At 35.5% G+C, this 10,000-nt stretch overlaps 1 pseudogene; it reads left to right on the top strand.

Moving 5' to 3' along the window:
* LOC135217583 (uncharacterized) overlaps positions 1 to 10,000 on the top strand; it is a 17,779-nt pseudogene that overhangs the window by 2,396 nt on the left and 5,383 nt on the right.

Raw genomic sequence — 10,000 nt, 5'->3', positions numbered from 1 at the left:
TGATGGTCGAAAGCTTTAATCCTGTACAAGAAATATATATTTTAAACTACAGAATGGATTTTACTTCATTGGGGATTGTATCTCCATATATATATATATATATATATATATATATATATATATATATATATATATAAATTATATACAAGGATGAAAAGCTGGTCTTGCACTTCTCTAGTTCTAGAGGCAAGATTTGCTTTGGGTCTTGTATTCTCAATATTAACTACCTTGCTTTTTAAGCCATAGGGATAAATGTCTAAGTCACGTTGTATCAACAATCCTTATTATCTGCATATATATATATATATATATATATATTATATATATATATATATATATATATATATATATGTATATATATATTATATATTGCTACTTTCAAAATGCATATATCCCCTCTTTGACTGTATAAAATATTGTGTATAAGATTTTGGCAACATTTTTTCAGGTTCCTAGATAGCTTAGAGATAGGATATTTTAAATGTGTGTTCAGATTTCGCATAACATATTTTAAAAAGAATATATAACGTAGAATGTAGAAAGAGAAAGAATATCTTTGTCCGTTCAAAGCTAGAGTTGTTTTTCAAAATCTGTCAACACGTTTGATAAGAGAGCTCGAGTCTTCGTTGTGTTTTGGGATTCTGTCATCAAGTATGATAAGGGACTTCTGCTTCGATCGATCGAGTCGAGTACATCTTTCTTGAACAGACTGGTCTCGTACGCACATGTCTTTGCCGAGTGCCACGTGCACATTTCACATTTCTTTGCAAAGTTGTGTAAGATTTCGAAGCTTCTAGAAAGAATTGTTGCCCAAAATGTTTTGTGTCGTCTCCACAGTTCAGCTTCCGAAAGGAAGAGAATTCATTACATCTTAGATACTCGAGGCATTCAGATCTCTCCCTCTCTCTCTCTCTCTCCCTCTCTCTCCATCGCATAGCACTTTTGATTTTAAAGTAACGTAACGATTTCGTACTTATTGAATGGTCAGTCGTAACTTGTAAATTTCAGATTTGATATTTCTTAAGAGTTTATTTAGTGTTATTTAGTGTTTTTTGTGGAATCTGAACAAACATTGTTGTGTAACGGCGCCTGGTTTTGTGAAAGTGTGAAACAAGCTGCAGCAAAAGAAAGAAAGAAATTGGTATACCAAAAAGGTAAAGTGTGTTATATTTTTATTAGTTGCATCTAATAACTAATAGGAACAGTGGTTAGGTAAAAACTAATAACTGATGGTTACAAAGGTTTGGTAAAAACTGATGACTAATAGTTACAATGGTTTGAGTGAAACTATTTACATTTTTACACATTGCAAATTTTTGTGTTTTGTGTTTGTTCCATTTGAAGTGTTTATGTTTTGTGCATTTATCCATTTTCTTATTGAAGTTTGTCTTTTTATTTTATATTCTGTGTGATTGGTACTTTTTGAAATTTTGGTATTTTCCGCATTTGTCTGTTTTCATTTGCATTCACAATTTAATTAACTTAGTTATTTTCATTGCTTAATCATTGCACCTTTAATTAAATTTAACACTTGTGAATTAATTTGCATTTACTTAGAATTCTTTTCAAGTTTTGTTGTTGTTTAGCACTTGTGAATTAATTTCCAAATTTCAATTATTGCCTAACACTTTTGAATTTTGATTGAATTCATTTTCTTGAATTTTGTGATAAATTAATTTTGATTTAATTTTACTTAATTTGATTCAAGAATTAATTAAACTTTACTTTGTTTTCAAGTTACAGTAATTTTCCCTGATATTGTGAATTTCACTTATAAATTTGAGTTTAATAATAAATTTTTGTATTTAAAATTTTCATAAGTGTTTTTATTTCTAACCAGTATATTTGCATTTGATTATATTGATGTTAGGTAGAAACATAGAGTGGTAATTGATCTGTTTTCCTTCAATTAACTTGAAGTGACTTAGAACCAGGGAAGTACTTAGACTTCTGAAATCAAGGAAATACTTAGACTTTTAAAGTTATCGATGGAGTGATGCCCTTTGATTAATTTAATTACTTACAAGATTACCTCACACCTGTTTTGATGAACTTAGTCTGATTTTCTGCAATACTGGTAAGTTGTTAAGGGATCACTGCTGCCTTTAGAGAATTCAGTCGTTTAGTACTTTGTGAGGTATTAATGAATGAATGGTAAGTGTATTAACCAGATCTTTGGCCACTTTCCCCCCAGAGACTCGGGAAAACAGATTTCATTATCACTCTAGTATATACAGGTGGTGTTAGGGATATATTTTGTTAGGAGAGTGACCATATAGTTTTTGTTTTGCATTTATTGTATTGAATTGTAAGTTGATAACTTAGAGGAAAATGGCTCAGTTCAAAGTTCATGAATTTTCAGCAGCCCCTTCCATCCAAGTTTTATCTGAAACCACTCTGACTAAGGCACAGCAGAGCGCTTTAGCAGTGGCATGTGGTGGTTATGTGTCTACTAGTATGGTAAAGGCACAAATAAGATGTATTGCTATGGAATCATTGATAAACTCTGGTAGAATAACTGATGAAGATGAGTTAGAATTGGCTCAAGAGTTGTTGAATGTAGCACGTGCTGATCTCATAAATAAGCAAGCAGAAAAGAAAGAGAAAAGTGATGCAGAGTTAGAGCTTAGATGCATTGAAGCAGAAGAGAATTTGATTAAGCTAAAAATGCTTGCTGAGAGAATACAAGCTGAAAAAGAAAGAATAGACAGGGAAAAACAAGAAAGAGGAGAAAGAGAAGAAGAAAAAGCAGCAGAAGAGGAAAGAGAAATTGCAAGACATGAAAGGGAAATGGAATTGATAAGAGCTAGATCCACATTACCTGTAACACTGTCTAACCCTAACCAAGGTAATCAAGACCCTCTATTTGATGTAGTGAGAGTACAGAAGTTAATCCCTAAGTTTACTGAAGAAGCCCCAGATGAGTTTTTTGATCACTTTGAGAAAGTGGCTTCAGGTATGGGATGGCCAGAAGATAAATGGTCAGTTTTGCTACAAAGTGTCTTAATTGGTAAAGGGAGAAGTGCTTATCTAGCCTTAACAGCTGATCAGTGTAAAGACTACAAGTTACTTGAACATAGCGTGCTACAAGTTTACCAGATGACCCCAGAGTACTACAATAAAAGATTCAGAAATTCAAGAAAAGATGAGAGGGGAACATTCTTAGATTATGCGTACAAAGTGAGAAGGTGCTTCAAACGTTGGTGAGAAGCTTTTGATGAGTTAGAAGAGTTACTTGTTCTTGAACAGTATCTTAAGGAATTCCTGAACATATAAGAGCCTATTTGAGAGAGAGAGAGAGAGGTGAAGAAAGTTGACAAAGCTGCTATACTGAGTGAAGATTACAATATAATCAGTAGTAAACTTAATTACAATGTCAAGTACCAGAGTCAACAATGCCCAGGTTTTAAGTCTTATCCAAATAACAGGAACAAATTTAGTGGGAAACCTACAAGTGATACTACCAAGAGTACACAAGGTAATACAAATCAGCAAGCTAATGTGAAATCCTCACCCAGTTTTTCAAGACAGTTGCAGAAACCTAATGTTGTCTGTTTCAAGTGTGGAAGAGTAGGACACTACAGTCAAGAGTGTTACCGGAATCAACAACAGACAAAGCCAGTTGGTCAAGTTGTGAAAGGTGACCAGGTGAAACAAACTACGAAGAGCAGTGTGGGAAAGAATCAGACTCCAGACAAGAATGAAACTAAACAAGCTGAATGTTTAGCAACCAGTGGAAATGTTACCTCAAGCAGCGAGTGGCTCAGCAGTGTGGAGGCTTTTAAGCCATATATCTATGAGGGTATGCTGTCAACTCACGAAGGAGGTGTGCAGGTACCAGTCAAGATATTACGTGATACAGGGAGTAACCATAGTGTGGTAGTACGTGGTTCTCACCCTCAGTTGGAGAAGAGTCTCACAAGAGATTCAGTTATTTTGAATGGTATAGGAGGACAGGAAAAAACTCCTATATGCCGCTTACACCTGTCATGTGAATTGGTGACGGGGAATGTTGATTTTGCTGTAAAGGACTCACTGGCTGTGGAAGGTGTACATGTTCTGTTGGGGAATGAAGTTGGTGGTGTGCCATTTATTCCTTGTCCTGTAGTGACAGACAAACCATTGAGGATTAGTCCTACAGTAGAGTTGGAGAAGAATAACCTCCACCTGCTTCCTAGTTGTGTAACTACCAGAAGTATGAAGAGGACTACGATTGCAAGTGAAGAAACTGAGGATTTACACACCCAAGAAGGATCAAGTGAAGGATCTTTGTGCTTAGAAGAATTGTTTCAGGGAAGTGAAGTTTCCCATAGTGCTGACCAAGAAGAGATTTCCCAAGAAGATGAAGAAGACGGCGACAATGAAGAAGAAGAACCTGATGTTCCTGAAGAGACTCCGAGTAGTCAAAGTGTTACTGAAGACAGTGGTGAAACTACAGTAGCTGAGTTAGCAGATATTGAGAATTCAACCCTAGAAGTTGGTCAAGTGACAAGAGGGAAGCTAATGGACTTGCAGAAGAAGGATGCATTGTTAACTGATTTGTTCTTCAGAGTTGTTGATCGAGAAGGGATGCAACAAACTCCTACCTGTTATTATCTGAAGGAAGGTTTGCTGATGAGGATGTATAGACCTACAGATATACCAGGAGATGCTGTATGGTGCGAATATCATCAAATTTTGATTCTATATCCATTGAGGAAGCAAGTGGTTGCAGTAGCTCATGAGTCTGGACACATGGGAATCAGGAAGACTGTGGAGAAGATCATGAAATATTTTTTCTGGCCTGGACTTCACAAAGATGTTAGCAGGTTCTGTTGTGAGTGTCATACCTGTCAGATAGCTGGAAAACCGAATGAAACCATCAAGAAAGCACCCCTACAACCTACAGAAATTAGAGGAGAACCCTTTAGCAAAGTGATTATAGATATGGTTGGACCGCTGCCGAAGACAAAGAAACGAAATGAGTATTTGTTAACATTAATGTGTCCTGTGACAAGATATCCAGAGGCGATCCCTGTTAGAAACATATCAGCCAAGATAGTTGCTGAAAAACTTGTGGAGTTTTTCTCAACGTTTGGTATACCAGAAATAGTACAAAGTGACAGAGGAACAAACTTTACTTCAAAGTTATTCCAGGATGTGATGAATTTGTTAGGAGTGAAACAACAGTTATCTACTGACTATCATCCAGAAACTCAAGGTGCCTTGGAAAGGTTCCACCAGACATTGAAAAGTATGCTGACAAAGTATTGTTCTGAGTCAGGAAGAGAATGGGATGTTGGTTTACCATTAATGTTGTTTGAAGTGAGGAGTGCTTATCAAGAAAGTATGGGATGTTCACCTAATGAAGTGATTTTTGGAAGAGAAGTTAGAGGACCATTGAAGATTCTTGCAGAAAATTGGGAAGAAAATCAAGAGGAAAAGCCAAGTAAGAAGTTTTAATGTTGGTCAACAAGTGTTAGTGTTCTTACCTGTCAAGAGATTTCCCCTCACTAATAAATTTCAAGGTCCTTACAAGATAATTCAGAAGTTAAGTGACAGAACTTATGTGACTGAATCACCAGAAAGAAGAAGAAGACAAAGGAAGATACATGTGAACCTCTTGAAACCTTATTTCTCAGAAACTAAAACTGAAACTGTGCCAGTAACCCAAAATACTTTATCTACAGAAGATGATGATGGCTACGAATTGGGAGCTGCAAGCAAGATGAATAATTCTTCAATTTTGGAAAATTTGGAGGATAAACTGAAACATCTGAGTGTTGAACAAGGTGAAGACTTAAGTGAAGTAATAAGAAGTTTTCCAGAAATTTTTACAGATGTACCTAGGCGTACTGATCTGACCAAGCATGAGATCAAGATTCAAGAAGATGGAAAACCTTTCAACCAAAGAGCCTATCGCTTATCACCTTATCATCGAGATGTTTTGAAGAAGGAAGTTGAGTATTTGATGCAACATGGATTAGCAGAACCCAGTTCAAGTCACTTCAGTTCCCCATGTGTGTTAGTGAAGAAACCAGATGGTTCTTTTAGAATGTGTACTGATTATAGGAAACTGAATTCTATCAGTGTGGCTGACAATTATCCTTTGCCTCTTATAGATCAGTTACTTGACAATATTGGGCAAGCCAAGTTTGTTTCCAAGATAGACTTGTTGAAAGGATATTATCAAATTCCCTTAGATGAGAATGCCAAGTTGCTGTCAGCTTTTATTACTCCATTTGGACTGTATCAGTATACTGTTCTGCCGTATGGTCTGATGAATGCACCTGCAACATTTCAACGAGTGATGGATCAACTGCTAGGATCGATAGAAGGAGTAGGTGTATACCTGGATGACATCATGATTTACTCTACAACGTGGGAAGAACATTTGAAGATTCTGAGGAAAGTTTTCAAGAAACTACAAGAAGCAGGATTAACAGTCAACCTAGGAAAGAGTGAGTTTGGAAAGGCAACTGTGCAGTATCTTGGGTTTTAAGTTGGGAAAGGCCTTCTTGCTCCAGTAAATGGTAATGTAGAAGGTATCTGTAAGGCTACCCCACCTACTACCAGGAAACAGCTACAGAGATTTTTAGGCATGGCTGGATTCTATCGTTGTTTCTGCCCAAATTTCTCAGCTGTAGTAGCTCCTTTGACAGACTTAACTAGTCCCAAAGCTAAGTTTGTTTGGACTCCAGAGTGTCAAGAATCCTTTGAGAGGATAAAAGCCATTTTAACTTCAAGACCAGTACTTCAAGCTCCAGACTTCGACAAGAAATTTGTGATACAAGTTGATAAATCGGACTGTGGCATTGGAGCTGTTCTATTTCGAGAAGATGAAGATAATAGCTACCATCCTGTGTGCTTCCTGTCTTCAAGATTGAAAAAACATCAGAAAGTATACTTGACAATTGAGAAGGAAACTTTAGCCTTAACCACCACATTGAAAAAATTTGAAGTGTATGTGAATGGACTAGGAATGAAGAAATTTTAGTGTTGTCTGATCACAATCCACTATCATTTATTCAGAGAATGAAAAACCATAATCAAAGATTGACCAGGTGGTCTTTGTGCTTGCAACAGTATAACTTAAGAGTGCAGCACATTAGTGGCAAAAACAATGTAGTTCCTGTTTATCTATCTTGTTGCCAATCGTTGAATTCAACACCGTGATGAAAAATCTTCTGGGGGAGGTATATTATATATTGCTACTTTCAAAATGCATATATCCCCTCTTTGACTGTATAAAATATTGTGTATAAGATTTTGGCAACATTTTTTCAGATTCCTAGATAGCTTAGAGATAGGATGTTTTAAATGTGTGTTCAGATTTCGCATAACATATTTTAAAAAGAATATATAACATAGAATGTAGAAAGAGAAAGAATATCTTTGTCCGTTCAAAGCTAGAGTTGTTTATCAAAATCTGTCAACACGTTTGATAAGAGAGCTCGAGTCTTCGTTGAGTTTTGGGATTCTGTCATCACGTATGATAAGGGACTTCTGCTTCGATAGATCGAGTCGAGTATGTGTCTTTTTTTAACAGACTGGTCTCGTACGCATATGTCTTTGCCGAGTGCCATGTGCACATTTCACATTTCTTTGTAAAGTTGCGTAAGATTTCGAAGCTTCTAGAAAGAATTGTTGCCCAAAACGTTTTGTTTCGCTCCACTGTTCAGCTTCTGAAAGGAAGAGAATTCATTACATCTTAGATACTCGAGGCATTCAGATCTCTCTCTATCTCTCTCCCTCTCTCTCCATCGCATAGCACTTTTGATTTTAAAGTAATGAAACGATTTTGTACTTATTGTATGGTCAGTCGTAACTTGTAAATTTCAGATTTGATATTTCTTAAGAGTTTATTTAGTGTTATTTAGTGTTTTTTGTGGAATCTGAACAAACATTGTTGTGTAACGGCGCCTGGTTTTGTGAAAGTGTGAAACAAGCTGCAGCAAAAGAAAGAAAGAAATTGGTATACCAAAAAGGTAAAGTGTGTTATATTTTCATTAGTTGCATCTAATAACTAATATGAACAGTGGTTAGGTAAAAACTAATAACTGATGGTTACAAAGATTTGGTAAAATCTGATGACTAATAGTTACAATGGTTTGAGTGAAACTATTTACATTTTTACACATTGCAAATTTTTGTGTTTTGTGTTTGTTCCATTTGAAGTGTTTATCCATTTTCTTATTGAAGTGTGTCTTTTTATTTTATATTCTGTGTGATTGGTACTTTTTGAAATTTGGTATTTTCCCCATATGTCCGTGTTTTCATTTGCATTCACAATTTAATCAACTTAGTTATTTTCATTGCTTAATCATTGCACATTTAATTAAATTTAACACTTGTGAATTAATTTGCATTTACTTAGAATTCTTTTCAAGTTTTATTGTTGTTTAGGACTTGTGAATTAATTTCCAAAATTTCAATTATTGCCTAACACTTGAATTTTGATTGAATTCATTTTCTTGAATTTTGTGATAAATTAATTTTGATTTAATTTTACTTAATTTGATTCAAGAATTAATTAAACTTTACTTTGTTTTCAAGTTACAGTAATTTTCCCTGATATTGTGAATTTCACTAATAAATTTTGAGTTTAATAATAAATTTTTGTATTTAAAATTTTTATAAGTGTTTTCATTTCTAACCAGTATATTTGCATTTGATTATATTGATGTTAGGTAGAAACATAGAGTGGTAATTGATCTGTTTTCCTTCAATTAACTTGAAGTGACTTAGAACCAGGGAAGTACTTAGACTTTTAAAGTTGTCGATGGAGTAATGCCCTTTGATTAATTTAATTACTTACAAGATTACCTCACACCTGTTTTGATGAACTTATTCTGGTTTTCTGCAATACTAGTAAGTTGTTAAGGGATCACTGTTGCCTTTAGAGTATTCAGTCGTTTAGTACCTGTGATGAGGGTTCAGGTGTCTGGCTTTTGTGAGGTATCAATTAATGAATGATAAGTGTAGTAACCAGATACTTGGCACTTCGTCACAATACATATACATATACATATAATACACACACACACACACACACACACACACACACACACACACACACATATATATATATATATATATATATATATATATATAGATCTATATATCATATATATGATATAAATATATATATATATATATATATATATATATATATTGATTATCTTATATAATATATATGTATATATGTGTGTGTATGTGTGTGTGGAAACAATACAGTTCAATGGTTAGGCCACTCATTTCACCACAGAGAAGGCCCAGGTTCGAATCTCGAGCAAGGGAGAACACTTAGAAACGTCCCATAAATTCCCTTAATAATTCTGCTGACCTAAGCCATGAACTGGGTACTCAGAGTAGTTATGTAGGTGACCAGGGGGGGTGGGGGGATGAGGGGGTGAAAGGGCAAAGAAACGACCCCCACATCCATCATCCCAAGAGACCTGCTTTCCGGAAATCAGAGGGGCAAGAGGGGCTTTTTTCCTACTTTTTTTACGTACTGAAGGCCACGCCCCTTTTTTTTCCATTCAACATTGGCTTTATAGTATTTTACTCATCTGCATTCGCGATATTAGTCGTCAGCGAAGTTTCCCTTCCTCCTCCCACTTCTTTTCCTGCCACTCCTCCGAAATCTCCGTTCCATTGCTCACACGCCGCAAATTTCTCTTCCAAATCGCTTCTTTATCCAACCGCAGAGGTGTTGTTTATTGAACCTCCTCCCCGACAGTGACTTCAAACGCCCTCTTCTCTCTTTCTCGTGGTCCTGTATTTTCAGGTTTTCTAATATTCCGGTTTTCGCTTACTCGGCGAGTAATCCTATACTCTACTTTATTGTTATTGTTGTTCTTGCCGTGTTGTTGTTGTTGTTGTTGGGGGGAGGGGTGGTAGGAAAGCCATATGAAACGCATAAGAAGGAATGAAAAAAGTGATTCTCGAGTTAAAAATACAGGAATTTAAGGATAGGATGTTTATGATTTATTTATTAGAATGCAAATGTACAAAAATA

The sequence above is a fragment of the Macrobrachium nipponense genome, chromosome 7 (genome assembly GCF_015104395.2).
Source record: "Macrobrachium nipponense isolate FS-2020 chromosome 7, ASM1510439v2, whole genome shotgun sequence".
In the NCBI taxonomy this organism is placed as follows: domain Eukaryota; kingdom Metazoa; phylum Arthropoda; class Malacostraca; order Decapoda; family Palaemonidae; genus Macrobrachium; species Macrobrachium nipponense.
Note: the sequence above shows the minus strand (reverse complement) of the source record. Positions and strands in the feature narration are given on the sequence as shown.